The sequence below is a fragment of the Protopterus annectens genome, chromosome 11.part0 (genome assembly GCF_019279795.1).
Source record: "Protopterus annectens isolate FY-2018-M chromosome 11.part0, PAN1.0, whole genome shotgun sequence".
Lineage (NCBI taxonomy): Eukaryota > Metazoa > Chordata > Ceratodontiformes > Protopteridae > Protopterus > Protopterus annectens.
In genome coordinates, this window is record NC_056745.1 from 474,506,508 (window position 1) to 474,522,302 (window position 15,795).

Below are 15,795 nucleotides of genomic sequence, written 5' to 3' on the forward strand. Positions count from 1 at the left end.
CCAGAACATAGTTGAGGTCCCATGCAGGTATGTTTGGTGTCCTAGGGGGCCTTAAATTCTTTGCTCCTGTGAGATATTGTTTCAGAAGTGGATGCGAAAAGATTGGAAGATCTGTATTGTAATGTGCAGAGATAGCTGAGGCATGAATTTTTATGGAAGAGAAGGATAAACCCTTATGAAGCATGTCTGTCAGGTAATGTAAAATCAATGGGATATTAGGAATGAGAGGATCCGAATTCTGAGCATGCATCCAGGTGCAAAATCTCTTCCATTTACCTGCATAAGATTTTCTAGTGCTAGGCCGTCTGGCTTCTAAGATGACATCCATGACCTGTTTGGGAAGGGTAGGATTAATCATAGACCCTGAATACGTCAGGCTGCCAGGCTGAGAGTTTTGATATGAGAGTGCAGAACCTGGCCCTGGTGTTGGGACAAAAGATTTGGAATCTGAGGTAGAATCCAAAGAGGCTCCTGAAATAGATGATCAGTGTTGAGTACCAAAATTGACGAGGCCAATTTGGGGCCAGTAAAATCATCTTGGGTCTGTCCTGCTTTATCTTTAATAACATCCGTGGAAGAAGAGGTAGTGGAGGAAAGGCATACCCCAAGAAGTTCCTCCAACTGAATGAGAGCATCCACTTTCCATGCTAGTTTGTGATATGTCCTTTTGCAAAAAATCTGTAACTGGTGGTTGAGGGGGGATGCAAATAGATCTATGTCCGGGCAGCCCCAGGCTTCTGTAATCTTGAATATTTGGGTGTCTATCATCCACTCGTGTGGGTCTGACAGATTCCTGCTCAAGGCTGTCTGCCAGAATATTTTGTTTCCCTGGCAGGAACTGAGCTTGTAGATCCACTTTGTAAGCTAGAGCTGTGTTCCATAGAGTAATGGCTAGTGTGCAAAGGGGGTAGGAGTGTGAACCCCCTTGCTTGTTTATGTACCACATAACTGTGGTGTTGTCCGTCCGTATCAGTAGTTGTCCTGGCTGTAGAAGATCCCTGAATGCCAAGAGGGCATTATGTACAGCTAACATTTCTTTTAAATTGATATGTAGGTGCTTCTGATCCTCTGTCCAAAAACCTTGCAAGCCTTTACGCATGGGGAGCCCACATGCAGGGGAATCAGAGGCATCCATGGTTAACACTTGGCTGCCTGGAGGCAGACCAAAGGCTTTCCCTTTGTTGTGAAGACATGCCATGGTCCACCAGTGGAATTCCTTTTGTAGGCAAGGCAGCAATCTGTGTGTCTAGACTGTGGCAATGCTGGGACCATACACTTAGGTACCATTGTATTTTTCTCATATGTAGTCTTGCATATGGTATGAGAAGGATGCAGGAGGCCATGTAACCCAAAGCCTGCAGGAATTTCCTTGCAGTTAGCCGAGACATTAACGCCAAGGTTTTGAAAGTTTAAGCCAGCTGTAGTTGTTTTTCGGATGTCAGGAATGCCATCTGGGTTGTTGTGTTTAGAAGAGCACCCAGAAAAGTTATCTGTTGTGTAGGTGTCAAAATTTGACTATTTTCACAGTGAATCCCAGGTACTTGAGTAGATTTTGAACAAATTTCAGGTGCTGGAGCAAGACATCCTTGCTGTCTGCGTGAATAAGGCAGTCGTCCAGATAAGGGTAAATTTGAATTCCCTTGAGTCTGCAATAAGCTACTACTGGTGCCAGGCACTTGGTGAAAACCCTGAGCGCAGTAGACAAGCCAAAGGGCAGCGCAGAGAATTGGTAACGTTTCGAGCCGGCCTTGAACATGAGGTATTTTCTGCACTCCCATCCGATAGGGATGTGCAGGTAAGCCTCCTTTAAATCCAATGTCACCATCCATGCATTTTTGCTCAACATTGGCAGGAGCTGCTGCAGAGTAAGCTTCTTGAACTTTGGTATCTCCAGGAAAGTATTTAAGACTAACAGATCCAGGTCTCCATGAATTTTGTTTTCTGGGAACTAGAAAGCCTTGCCCAGTCTCTGATTGTGGTACCAGTTCTATGGCCCTCATAGCCATGAGGGATCCCACCTGGTTTAATGCCTCTGCCCATTGGTGTTTTGGTAGGTCTGGCCATCCGTTTGGTCTTGGCAAGGCATGAAAGTGGAATTTGTAACCTCTTGAAACTACATCCAGAACCCACTTGTCTTGGGTTATGCAAGTCCAATTTTGTTGAAAGTTTTCCTCCTAGAGGAGCTTCCAGGAGAGAGGTTCCTGGAGCCATGCAGAGGAAGTCATTGAGCCTGTTTTCTATAAGACTGAGGCCTGTCCTCTCCACCCCTGGGGGTGGAAGCACTCCACTGTCTAGGTCTGTGCTTGGGCCCTCCCTCTGGAGCACCTATATCTACCCCTCTGAAGCCTGTCCGAACTGGGAAAGGACCAATTTTTAGATGGCAAATTTCTGCTAAATCTTGGGGGCTGAACTTGTAAGAAATCCTTAACCGTTTGCATGGATTTTGCCTTATCCTCCATTTGCTTTATCACCTCTTCAGCCTTCGACCCAAACAAAACATTATGCTGAACAGGAGCATCCAGTAACTTTGCTTTCACTTGATCAGGTAAGTTTTGTTCCTTTAACCAAGCATGCCTTCTAATGACTGTGCCAGTGGCAGCCGCCCTGCATGAAGCCTCCAAGGCATCAAAACCACAGTGTAAGCCATGCTTCCCACTTGCTCAGTAGCATGCATCAAATCGTGTAATTCCTTATTATCTGCACATGCAGAAATGGTACCTAGCTTTTGTTTCATAACAGACAGCAGAAATTGCTGATATTTTAGCATATGAAATTGACAATTTAAAGCCCTAATGGATAAAGTAGCAGAAGTGTACACTTTTTTGCCCCATCTCTCTAAAGCTCTAGAATCCTTATCTGACGGAGAAGGGTTTTTAGCAGAGGCGGCCTTAACACCCTTAGGACCCTGAGAAATGGTTTCTGGATCAGCAGCAGGATTTTTGTAAAGGAACTGGTGGGAGTCAGAGACCCTGTAATATCAGTCAGGCTTAGCAGGGGCTGGAGGAAAGGAGTCTGGAGTTAAATTAGCCTCAGAAAAGACATCATCCACAATATCCAAAATAGGAGGAAAAGCCAGGGGTCTGTGTTGGGGAAGAAGGAAATCCCTAAGCCTTCTCTTAGATTCAGAGTACTCCTGTCCTTCCCAGTGAAAATGTTCCCTCATGTCAAGTTTCCCCAAAAGAAAAATCCTCAGGGGGAGAAGCTGATGGAATGGATTCCTCAGCATCAGAATCCTCATAAGGAGGGAAAGTATATTCCTGTTCAGAGGAAGACACTGAAGAAATAGATGCCTGATAAGAGGATTCATAATCCAATTCTTGCCTTGGCCTTTTGTCTGGAGGGGGATGTGAACCCCTAATCATGGTTAGTAAGTCCTCCGCCATTTTAAGCAGCTGTTTGAGATTTGGGTCCCGGATCAGAAGAGGCCTGGGCTGGAGTCTGACTTCGAAGGAGTCTTCGCCTTTGTCTTTGCCTTCATCAGAAGCTGTGTAGGCCTGAAAACCCCCTCTGAAGCCGGTACCTGCACAGCGGCTCCAGACCCATCCGAGGGAGCATTGTCCGAAGGTCCTGCAGCTGGAATACTCAAAGGCCTAGTTGGCTCCTCGTGGGAGTCCATTTCGGCAATCTGTTCTGAAATGGCCGACAGGGGCTGCGAAAGCACCTGACGACAGCCGAACCTGTAGCTGGCTCTGCTTGTAAACAGTCTGATTTGGACCTCGGAGGCCTGTCCTTATCCTTGCGTCGTTTGTGAACTCCGGTAGTCGGAAGCATGTCCAACATATTATAATTAAATCGCCTGCCAAAGTAGTGAAAAGCAAAATCGTACCTCCGCTTAATAGTATGTTGGTTAAATCTAGCACAAAACCGACAACTAGCTACGTCGTGGTCAGGGCCTAAAAATGAAGAAACCAACAAGAACTGGCAACCACACTCCAATTTAATAAATGAATTTAAGCGCTTTTCGACTGATACAACACAGCCTTCTTCAGAATACATTCAAAGTACTCCAGTTACATTTATATATTAGAAACAGCAAAAAAAAAGACACGAAAATAAATTAACAAATAAATCAATGTATCCACTTAAAGTGCACTTATCACTAAATTCCAAAGTATATGTTTATATATGTTACATGTTTAGTAATCACTACTTTAAATTCTTGGTTATTGACAGTATTACACATAGTTTTAGAGGTGGCCCATTTGCACTTAGATTATATGAATTAGAATTAAAATGGCAAATCAGGCTAGATGCTGGTAATATACCTGGTTTGAATGATGCGATTTCTATCAGTAGTCTTTTGAAATTAAAGAGTCTAGAGAGATGATTCTGGTTTAACTACTGGTAAGATTTGCTTTATAAAGTTTTATTAATGTTTTTTAGAATAGTTATGAATAGGACTGTTATTCCTAAATTCCAAAGTTAAAAGGAATAAGTGCACTTTAAGTGGATAAATTGATTTGTTTAGTTAATTATTTTATTTTCACGCCTTTTCGTGCAGTTTCTAATATATAAATGTAACTGGAGTACTTTGAATGTATTCTGAAGGCTGTGTTGTATCAGTCGTAAAGCACTTAAATTAATTTATTAAATTGGAGTGTGGTTGCCAGTTCTTGTTGGTTTCTTCATTTTTAGCAGTCGGTGGTCAGGGCCTAAACAAGGAATACAGTAAGAGTGGAAATCCTTGAGGCATTTGCTTCCCTAGAATCTGTCAGAGGGGGTAAGTTTTTTTGCAACGGAAACCTCAACTCCTTTGGGACCCTGTGAAATGGTCTCTGGGTCTGCAGCAGGGTTTTTAAAAAGGAATTTATGAGAGTCAGGAACCCTGTAATATCTGTCAGACTTAACAGGAGCTGGAGGTAAGGAGTCAGGGGCAAGACTAGACTCCGAAAACACATCTACAATATGTAACAGGTGGAATGGCTAGTGGTCTGTGTTGAGGTAGCAAGAGGAAATCCATGAGCCTCTTTTTAGATTCGGAAAAATCTTTGCTCTCCCAGTGGAAATGCTCCCTCATGGTATACAAGGTTTCGCCAAAAGAATAGTCCTCTGGAGGAGAAGCTGAAGGTATAGATTCAGCAGCATCAGAATCCTCATGGGGGGAATATTCCTGATCAGAAGAGGAATCAGAAGAAATAGAAACCTGATCTGAAGATTCATAGTCAGTCTCTTGCCTAGGCCTCTTATCAGGAGGGGGATGGGAACCCCTGCTCAACGTAATTAAGTCTTCGGCCATTTTGAGCACCTGTTGGGCATAGAGGCCTGTGCACGTGGCTCGAGTTTCTTTGCTTTAGAAGGTGCTGTAGTCTTTGCCTTTGAAGCTGAGGTTGGTTTAATGTAAAGATGTTTAGGTCTGAATAAACCCTCAGAAGCCGGTGCCTGCTCAGCGGCTACGGACCCATCTGAAGGAATAGTATCAGAGGCTCCAATACCTTGAGTTTCCAGCAGCATGGCCGACTCCATGTGGGAGTCTGTAGCGGCCTGCTACTCTAAAGTAGCGGGCATCAGAGGCTGCAAAAGCGCCTCACTGAGAACCGGCGAATGCCTTAGAAGCTTAGTCGGTTTTGGGCCTCAGTTCTCTCCTTTTACTTGCGTTTTTTGTGAACTCCGGTAGTCGGATGACTATCAGACGACATTTCTGGATAATTAAACCGGCGTCCAAAATAGTTTAAAGCAAAATCATACATACGCTTAACTCATTAACCCAGAGTACCTTCTCATGGCGCCTCTGTGCTTAACACCAAGCGAGTCATAAGATACTAATTGGAAGCTGTTACCCCGAGTGCCTTCCACAAGCGTGAAAAACTGTATTCCAGATTTGTAGCTGAGCTCAATGCAAAACATGCTGAAATCGTAACTGAATGCGTAAATTACCTTACATAGTTACGATTCAGCGTGTTTTTACATTAAGCTCACATTAAAGTTATTGTAGAAAATCCTGTTTAAAAGTTCTTGATAGAGCAAGTGGTGGCAGCCAATCGGATTCTTGCAATCCAAGCCACCATTTGCGTCACACCCCCTTCCCCTCCCAAGCCTAATGTACTCCCTCCCTAAATCTAATGTACCAGTCAAAGAAAAGCAAACAAATCTTTTAACACAACAGTCTATGCCAGAAAGTAAGCTAATTCAGTAGGTTTGCACTCAACTTTGTTTCGAAGTATCATTGTCTGTTGTGCCAGAAATGATCGGTGAATAGGGTGGAAGGTTCTTGGCCTACAAAGTTTCCAGGGTAAATTGGCCATGGGTGTTTTCGAATAGGATGCCATGAACGTAGAAAGCTCATGAAGTGTTGCTGCACCTAACATGGAAGTCTGTTATTTTACAAGGAATATTAGTGACAGCCATCTGTAAGGGTAAAGGCTTCCCTGATTGCTAAACCGTAACGATAGCATAAGACACTGAAAATATACTCAAGTACATTGTGGGGAGAGGGCAGAAAATGAATTTTGTACTTGATGTTTTAGAAACGTTAAAGCTGTAAAATGCATTTGTGAAGAGGGATACCTGCTGGTAGGTAAACAAGCACAACCACCAGTCTAGACTTTCCTTTTGGCTTTGTCAACCTAAATGGTCAGCAGCGACATGCTAGTTGCGTGCGACTTAGCCTCCAAAGGAATCTGACAAGATCAAATGCAGATGGCAGGCAGTCTATGAGCCTAATAGCCTCAAAAGAGATGTCAGACTCCAACTTGGAGAAAGAAGTGAGTAAGTCAATGTCTTCTTCCTGTTTTTTTTCCTTTTGATTCTTTTATTCGCTGTGGAGGGATGTCCAAGGAATGGTATTTGGACTACATACTAGCTTGTGAGAGAACCTGTTTAGCTTGTTGTACTCCGCTTACGCTGCGGAATTCTGCTCTTGTTTGAAGCATATGGCTAAAAAAGCTGTTTTATTTTCTGTATCAAGCATCCCTTTTACTTTTTAAAAATTCCGCCAAAAAAGAGAAAACGATTTTCTAAGTCATTTGGGCCATTGTCTCATGTTAAGTAAAGCTTCCAACAGTGAAAACTGACAGCGGCTTGAAATCATGGTTTTTGCTTGAGTGGAGGCAGTTCCTCAAACATGGTGAATGTAGTGAAGGGAACATGGATGATAAGAACATTGTGTACGACAGAAGTGCTGATTTTCTTGGTTGTTTACACAGGCATGCTGTTCTGATTTGCTGGTGAACTACACTACAGTCTTGCTGAGCGCTTTATTTTTGGTTTACCTAATTTGTGTTGAAGATGCTTTAATACGTCAAGTGGCTCTTCATATTTGCTGACTAGTTCCACTGAGGTTGCCTTTCATTTTCTGCAAATGTGGAATTTATTCCTAGTGTAGAAAACGCTTTGACATTGCCGGTCACAATCTTTATTGTGGTGGAAATGGTCGGGAGCAGTTGGCATGCCTGCTTCTTACGCAGTTTTCTGTTTGTGGTTTGTAGATCCGAATGTTTATGCACATGAGCATGGAAGGTGAAGTAAAACTTTTTTTGGGACTGTCAGCAACTTTTATGCACGACTGATGAGACTACCTGTGGACATATTAGGTTTATTCCACCGGGGTGGTGAAATGACCCTTGTAGCTGTTCTCATAGTCTGACCACTGGGTGGGCATAGGGAACTGACTTAGGGTGTGTAGCTAAGGAGAAGAGGTATAACCTTTTGTTTAATGAGAATTGTACAGTGTATGACAGGGGTGGTAAGTATTACAAAAGTAATGGACCATCACTGGATAAGAAGTGGGTCATGTGTGCTGTAACTTTAACAGAACCATAGTTGTGTGTGATGTAGTGTGACTGTAAATTGTATTGGCACTAGTAGTAATATGGTGTTGGGCTTGTACATTTCTGCAGTTTTGACAAAATGAATCAGTTATCAGCATCAAAGAACGCATTATATTAAGGTAATTTTGTAGCATAAATTTCGTATCAAGGACATTCCATGTTTAGAAGTCCCTGCGACATTGTTTCTCTCTGCGCTCTTTAGTGGTCCTCCGGTCCCAAAATAAACACCCACTTCCACTTCAGTTCGGGCATAATCTTTGCTTTGGGTGTGTTGAAACCCATGTTTGTCCTTGTGGCGTGGCAGAAATTTGAAATAAAATGGTATAGATTTGTTTTATCTGAAATAATGCATATGCACACGTTTGGTTGTGTTTTACTCAAGTACAGGATTCATGTAAAAGCTTGTTGTGCCATTTTTGGCAGCAGACTGTCATTTGCACTTTATAACATATGCTGTGTGCAATAACGTAATATTAACTGCTGAAATGGCAAAAGTGAGATCTCCATCCATTGCAGTAACATCAGACATATACAGATATAGTCAGTTTTGTCCTGTATTGCTGAGGCTGGGGACATACAACTCCCCAAACTGAGGGAATCCCTTCAAATGAGATGAAGTAATTGGGAAGTGCAATCCAGATGTGAGGTTACACTGGTTTATTGGCCTTAATGTACCTGAGCAGTGCATATATTATTTTTAAAGGACAGAATAGGTGAATCTTTTCATGTGTATATACATTTTTAATGCATTAGATTATTATTTTCTGCTTATTTTAGAACTGAAATGCCCAACATGCATAGACTTCTGTTCATATGACTGTCCACATCTGTCTGAAAAAAACAAAAATGGTTGTATGATTAATGGAATAGAAGAAATGATGGATTTTTGTGTATAGTATTGAGCATGTTGTCACTGATATACTACTGGCATACTACTCAAGGGGTCATTGTGGGTAATGCTGCATTTTGGTGCTTGTGCATACTCGACAGGACTATTTGCAAATTCCACTTTAGTTGGGATAGCAGCAAGTATGATTTTTTTTATTTTTGTAAATAAGTTTGCTATGGAGCATGTAATTGTGCCACGTGATGCCTCATTTTGAAGACAGTATTACTCCTTACAACATGGTAAAAGAACTGTATCTGTATGCTGTACAATTATACAGATATCAGTTTGTTTAGGACTACAGTTATGAAGAGGGACACAGGTGGAACCCCTGAGACAAATTTGTGGCTTCCCATCCACTCATCAAGGCTGCACTTGAATAAGGTCAGCAAGGTGCTCTGTTAGACTTGTATGGGAAGTCTATTCCAGACACAGGGCAGCCTCTGTGAGACCAACCTTTCTCTCCAGCAGGTTGTGTTGTCACATTTCTGGGGGTAATTCATGGGTGAGGTACATGCTGAAAGGGGCATTGTACTCAATAAGGGACGAATACTGAGATTTTTATTATATAACTTTGTATGGCAGTGTGAAATGTCTGCAACTGTATTCTGGTTTGTCTTATTTTTGGAATTGTATTGGTTGAGACAGAGGGTCAAGTTTGAAAGTGCTGCAAACCCTTAGATCAGTTTTACATACTGTTGTGCTCCTGACTATCTAAAGCGGATTATTTCCATAGGCGATTTGCTCACCTCTGTCAGCTGTTTCAAGTGAAACCCTTGAAAACCAAATGTCCTTTATGTACATCTGTTGGTCCAAAATTTGCGAGGGCATTTCTTGTGCACAGCCCTCTTCAGGTCACCACTCAGATTTTCTATTGGATTTAGGTCTGGGATGTTTTTGTGTAAAAAAAAGGCTTCTGTCTTGCAACCCCACCCCATAGTGCAGATACATGGAGAATACGGGAGACTGGTGTCACATGTAGTACACAACCACTACTTGCCAGAAATTCCTGCAGCTTCTTCAATGTTGTTGTAGGTCTCTTGGCAGCCTCCATGACCAGTGTGTCTCCTTTTCATCAATTTTAGAGGGATGTCCAGTTCATTGCAACATCACTGTTGTCCCATAGCTTCTCCACTGTTTACTGTGTTCCATGGTATATCCAATGCTCAGTAAGATGCAACTGCTGTACTACTTACTCTGGTCTTTGTCATAACAGATGATAATGACTCTGACTTGTATTACACCTGTACAAGGAATCTGATGCATGTTTACTTAACAGATAATGTGATCCAATTTCCCACCTGCACATTCTGTGTTCATTTCTGAATTTTTCATTTTGGTGCTTGTACATACCAGGAAATGTTACTGAACGGCTGTTTCAGGGAAATCTTTCATTCTGGTGCCTGTGCATACATTATATTGAAGGGTTCGCGTGGGTGAATGCTTCATTTTGGTGGCTTAATACCAGCAAATCTTACAGATGTTTTGTTTGGGGAAGAGTTTAATTTTGGATATTGTGCATACCTCAACATTCTACTGAAGGGGTTGCTTGGTTGAAGTGTTTATGCTGGTGGTTGCACATACTAGGAAATGTTACTAAAGGCCTGTTTGTGGAAATGTTTAATTTTGGGTGCATGTATACCTGGACATAATTATGAGGATGTTGCTTGGGGAAATAATTCATTGTGAATTAGGGAAGTGCTTGTGCATACATGGTCTCCGGCTGAAGTGACTGGTGGGCCAATTTGTGTCATTTTGGTGCCTGTGCATACAGAATGCAAATAAATGGAGGGGTTACTGGGGACAGAGAAAGTCAGTCTGCAAATTACATTGGGTTACATCACTTCTGCTTGTATTATTCTGTTTGAGAATATACTGCCCGAGTGAGATAAAGGTTACCACTAGGTGATTACTGACAGCATGGAGCTACCATATTTTTTGTGCTTTTCTCCGGGCTTTGTCAGTCATGTGTGGAATTTAGGTGGGAGGAAGGCCTCAGTAATATCTAAGTGTTATACTATTTGACTGACACTCAGGTCTTCTCTTTACTGATACTAAGTCTGTGTTACATAACAGCTGCACAAGGTAATATAATGAATGCCTAGTCAACAGGTTATGTGCAGCAATCATGTGTCTGAGCATGCCTAACTTAGCAGGAATGAAAGGAAGGTCATTATCACATTAGCAGTAAGTTGGGTTACAATATAGCACTGACTCATTATAACTTTTCAGGTAAAACTCTCAGCAGCTGTCACTTATTCAAATAAGTAGCAGTTATCACACTGATGAATGCACAAGCCAGGTTGTGTTTTTTCTCTGCTTGGAGTCATTGCAAGCCACCCCCCTCCTATTTGTGTGTGTGTGTGTGTGTGGGTATATATATATATATATATATATATATATATATATATATATATATATATATATATATATATATATATATATATATATAAATATATATATATATATATATATATATATATATATATATATATATATATATATATATATATGTGTGTGTGTATATGTATGGATATATATGTATGTACATAATGTACTTGCACATATATACACACAGGCATGCGTTTGTGTGTAAGTATATATATATATATATATATATATATATATATATATATATATATATATATACACATACACACACACATACATATACATACACACACACATTCACTTCAGAAGCTCGAAATACTTTCATATTTTGGTAAATAACTTTGCAAGGGAGCATCTGAATGTGCCAAGTAATACCTCATTTTGAAAACAGTATTGATGGTTCTAACATGGTAAAAGAATGGTGCCTGTATATTGTACTCATATGCAGATAGTTTGTTTCGGACTTAGGTTATGGAAATTAATTTTTTTTTCATATTTTGGTAAATAACTTTGCAAGGGAGCGTCTGAATGTGTTAATACCTCATTTTGAAAACAGTATTGAAAGTTCTAACATGGTAAAAGAATGGTGCCTGTATTTTGTACTCCTGTGCAGATATCAAAGTTTGTTTCGGACTTAGGTTATGGAAATTATTTTTTTTTTTCATATTTTGTTAGGCAGCTTTGCAAGGGAGCATCTAAATGTGCCAAGTAATACCTCATTTTGAAGACAGTATTGCTGGTTCCAACATGGCAAAAGAAATGAGCCTGTATGTTGGACATGTGCAGATATCAAAGTTTGCTTGGAATTAGGTTATGGAAATTTGTTTTCATATTTTGGTAAATAACTGTGCAAGGGAGCATGTCAGTGTGCCAAGTAATACCTCATTTTGAAGACAGTGTTACTCCTTACAACATGGTAAAATAACTGTCTGCACTGCACACATGTACAGATACAATTTTCATAATCATACAAGACTAAAACTGTACATTTCCAATACTTCTCATTATTATGCCCATATCTTTGCAAGGGAGCATGGTGATCACACAAATGATGCATAATTTTGCAGCTGACATTCAGATGCACAACTTCTACACTGATATGTAGGCTCTGTTACAGGTGATGAGATTATGCTTTATCAATTATGAGAAATAATATATTAATCATATTTCTGTGAATATCTCAAGAAAGGAGCACACAGTAATGGTTAAGGTATCATTATAAAGCTGACATTCATACTAACAAATTAAATTCAAATTGTATGGGTCTGCATGGTACATTGACCAAGATATTGTGCTTTGCTTTTCCAAAAAGGTAAAAAATATGCACAATATCAGCATTCCTTGCCAAATATTTAATAATAATGACTGATATGCACTATCAACATTTACACTTTTGGAAAGGTCAGTGTCTGCTGAACTTCGCATTTACATTTTTAGTCTAGCTCTTATAGTTAGAGTTATGAACATTTGTTTTCTGTATAGTATTACAAATGGATTTTCTGAAAATGAGCTCAGGCTGCACTGTTCAATATGGTGGAATTAAGCAGGCAGCTTTTTCTGAGCTGCTCCGGAGTGAATGAGTTAGTGAGTTGGTTAAAACTAGAACAAAACAGACAACCAGCAATGTTGTGATCAGGGCCTAGACAAGGAATACAGTAAGAATGAAAGTCTTTATGAGGTATCTGCTTTAACTTTTTCTGACATGGGTCTGGAGCAAGAAAAAAAAAAGTTTCCCCAATGGGGTACTTGGCTTTATTGAAGACTTCGGATCTGAAACTAACACGAAAATCTCAGGAGTCAGCCGACCGGCACTTGCGAACTGCTTCTGCTTCGGGCACCGCGCAGCAAGAAAGACTAAAGAAAATGGCGTCGGCCGCATCTTAAACCCCCTGACGACCCGACGTCAGGGAAGGGGTGACAGCAACCGACGCAGGACTCAGGACTTTGGAATTCAAGCCCACTGAGGGCAACCTAGCAGCAGGATTACCCAAATGTAATGACTGCAACAGTGAAACACGAAGAACATCCAGGACGGCAACAGTGAATATACTAACATCTACATTTATGTAGAGTGTACACAACTGTACTATGTTAGTGTTTCACTGTTGCAGTCATCACATTTGGGTTGATTCATAAAGCTAAGGAAGGGAGGAGGAAGTTAGAGAGCATTAGGGCCAGCTATTAAGCCCTGCAAGACTGCAGTGGCAAAGCCAGCTCTGGATTTAGAAAAAATAGGCATGTGGTAATGCTTGGTGAAGGTATGTACAGAGCTCCAGGTAACGGCTTCTAGGATGTCCCTGGTACGGACTCCTCTGAGAAAGGCTATAGAGGCAGATGCAGCCCTGGTGAAATGTGATCTTACCCCCTGTGGGGTAGGTTTTCCATGGTGCTTATAGCAGAAATTAATGCAATGCGCTATCCATTTAGAAATGGTTTGCTTTGAAATGGCCTTCCCCTCTGCAGCAAAGCCAACTAGCAGCTGTTCAGATTTTCTGAGAGGGTTAGTCCTGTCCAAATAAAATCTAAGCTGCCTGTGCACATCCAAAAAAAGTGCAGTTTTTCTCCTTTGTTTTGTGGATTAGGGGAAAAAGTAGGCAAATGAATGGACTGATTTAGGGCCACACTACACACCACCTAGGGCATAAAGGAAGAAATGGCCCCGAGGGAAACCCTGTCTGCATGGAAGATAATTAAGGGTTCCACTGCCATAAGGGCCTTAATTCAGACACTCTTCTTGCTGAAGTGATGGCTAGAACGAAGGCAGTTTTCCAAGAAAGGAATTTCAACTCTGCAGTTGCAGCTGGCTCAAAGGGAGGGAGAGTGAGCTTTTCCAATACAAAGTTAAAGGTCCCAGGCTGGAGTAGGGGGCTCTCCTGGAGGTCTTAAAATTTTGGTCCCTCTAAGGAATTGCTTTAGCAGGGGGTGAGAAAAAGAGGGGTGGCTCAGTATTGTAATGTGCTGAAATGGCAGACGCACGAATTTTAATCGACAAGAAGGATAGGCCCTTGTGGAGCATTCAAGTACTGAAAAATATGAGGTAAGTTGGGCACCGTTGTACCCATCCCCTGTGTCTGGCTCCAAGAACAGTATCTTCCACTTTTCAGCATAGAATTTTCTAGTACTAGGCCTCCTTGCCTCCAGAACAACATCTAGCACCTGCTTACTGAGGGATGCTATTGCAGAGCTCAAGGAATTAGCCAAGCTGCAAGGTTTAGGATTTCAAGGTGAGGGTGCAGAATCTGGCCCACTGGGACAGCTGGGAAGGTCTGAGGTAGGTGCCATCGTTCCAGTAGTGTCATACTGCGCAGGAGGGGGTACCAGTGCTGACATGGCCAGTCAGGTGCAATCAGTATTGTCCTTGGCTTGTCCTGTTTGATCTTTTGCAGAACCTTTGAAGGGAGAGGCAGAGGGGGAAGGCATAAACGGAGGCTTTCCCAGGTAAAGGACAGGGCAGCCACTTTCCAGGCTCGACTGTGGGAAGTCCTACTGCAGAATTTGTCCAATTGGTAGTTCTGAGGGGAGGCAAACAGATCTACCTCTGGAGTCCCTCCATTTGTTCAAGGAGTACGAATATTTTTGGTTCCAGTTTCCATTTGTGTGAAGAGTCCATGAGATTTCTGCTCAGGTAGTCTGCCAGTGAATTTAGCTTGCCTGGCAGGGATTGAGTTTGTAGGTGCACTTGGTAGCTCAAGGCTGTGTTCCACAGAGCCATGGCTAGTCTGCAGAGAGTACGAGTGGGTTACCCCCTGCTTGTTTATGTGCCACATAACTGCAGTGTTCTGTCTTTACCAATAATTGTCCTGGAAGAATGTGGTCTTTGAAGGCTGTCAGGGAATTCTGTACAGCTAACATTTCTTTTTGGTTGATATGGCAGGTGCATCTGTCTCGGGCTCCATTTGCCCGGAATGCACTGCCTTGCCAAGTGAGCCCCCCATGCATAGTCTGATGCATCTGCGATGGTTTGGGTGGCAGGGGGTAGAGTGAAAGGGACCCCCTTATTGTTGTAGCAGGCCTCTGCCTACCAAAGGAACTCTGTCTTTATACAAGGAATGACAGGAATCATTGATTCCAGATCCTGAGAATGTTGCGCCATAGGCTTTTAGATACCATTGTAGTTTCCTCATATGCAGTCTTGCATATGGAATTAGTAGAAGGCAAGAAGCCATAAACCCCAGGGCTGCAGAAATTTCCTTGCGATAGCTGGGTCTTTGTGGCAAATAGTTTGAAGTAGGTTGTCAAACTTGTTTCTCTGGAGTGAGGAAAGTCATCTGGGAAGTTGTGTTCAAGCTTGCTCCCTTTAATACAATCTGTTGGCAAAGTACTAGGTGAGATTTCTTTTCGTTTATAGTGTACCCCAGAGGTAAGAAGTTTCTTTACGAATGCCATGTTTTAATAGCAAGTCCTGGCTTTTGCCTGAATCAAACAATTGTCCAAATATGGCTATATTTGAATTTTTCTCTGCCTGCAAAATGCAATGGCTGGAGCTAGGCACTTTTGTGAATATCCTGGGTGCAGTAGATAAAAAGGGAAATGCAGAGAACTGATGGTGCCTGGAGCCTGCCCTGAAGCGTAGGCATTTCCTGCAAGATTTTCTTACTGGAATGCGCAGGTAAGCTTCTTTAAGTCTACGGTTGCCAACCAGGCATCTTTGCCTAGCATAGGAAGCAGCTGTTGAAGTGTTAGCATTTTGAATTTTGGGATTACAAAAAGGTAATTCGAATAGAGAGGTCTAAGATAAGACGTCAGGAGCTG

At 41.8% G+C, this 15,795-nt stretch overlaps 1 protein-coding gene across 1 annotated transcript in view; it reads right to left on the bottom strand.

The window, feature by feature from the left end:
* NAP1L1 (nucleosome assembly protein 1 like 1) overlaps window positions 1-15,795 on the bottom strand; it is a 1,039,563-nt gene that overhangs the window by 125,759 nt on the left and 898,009 nt on the right. The window lies entirely within an intron of this gene.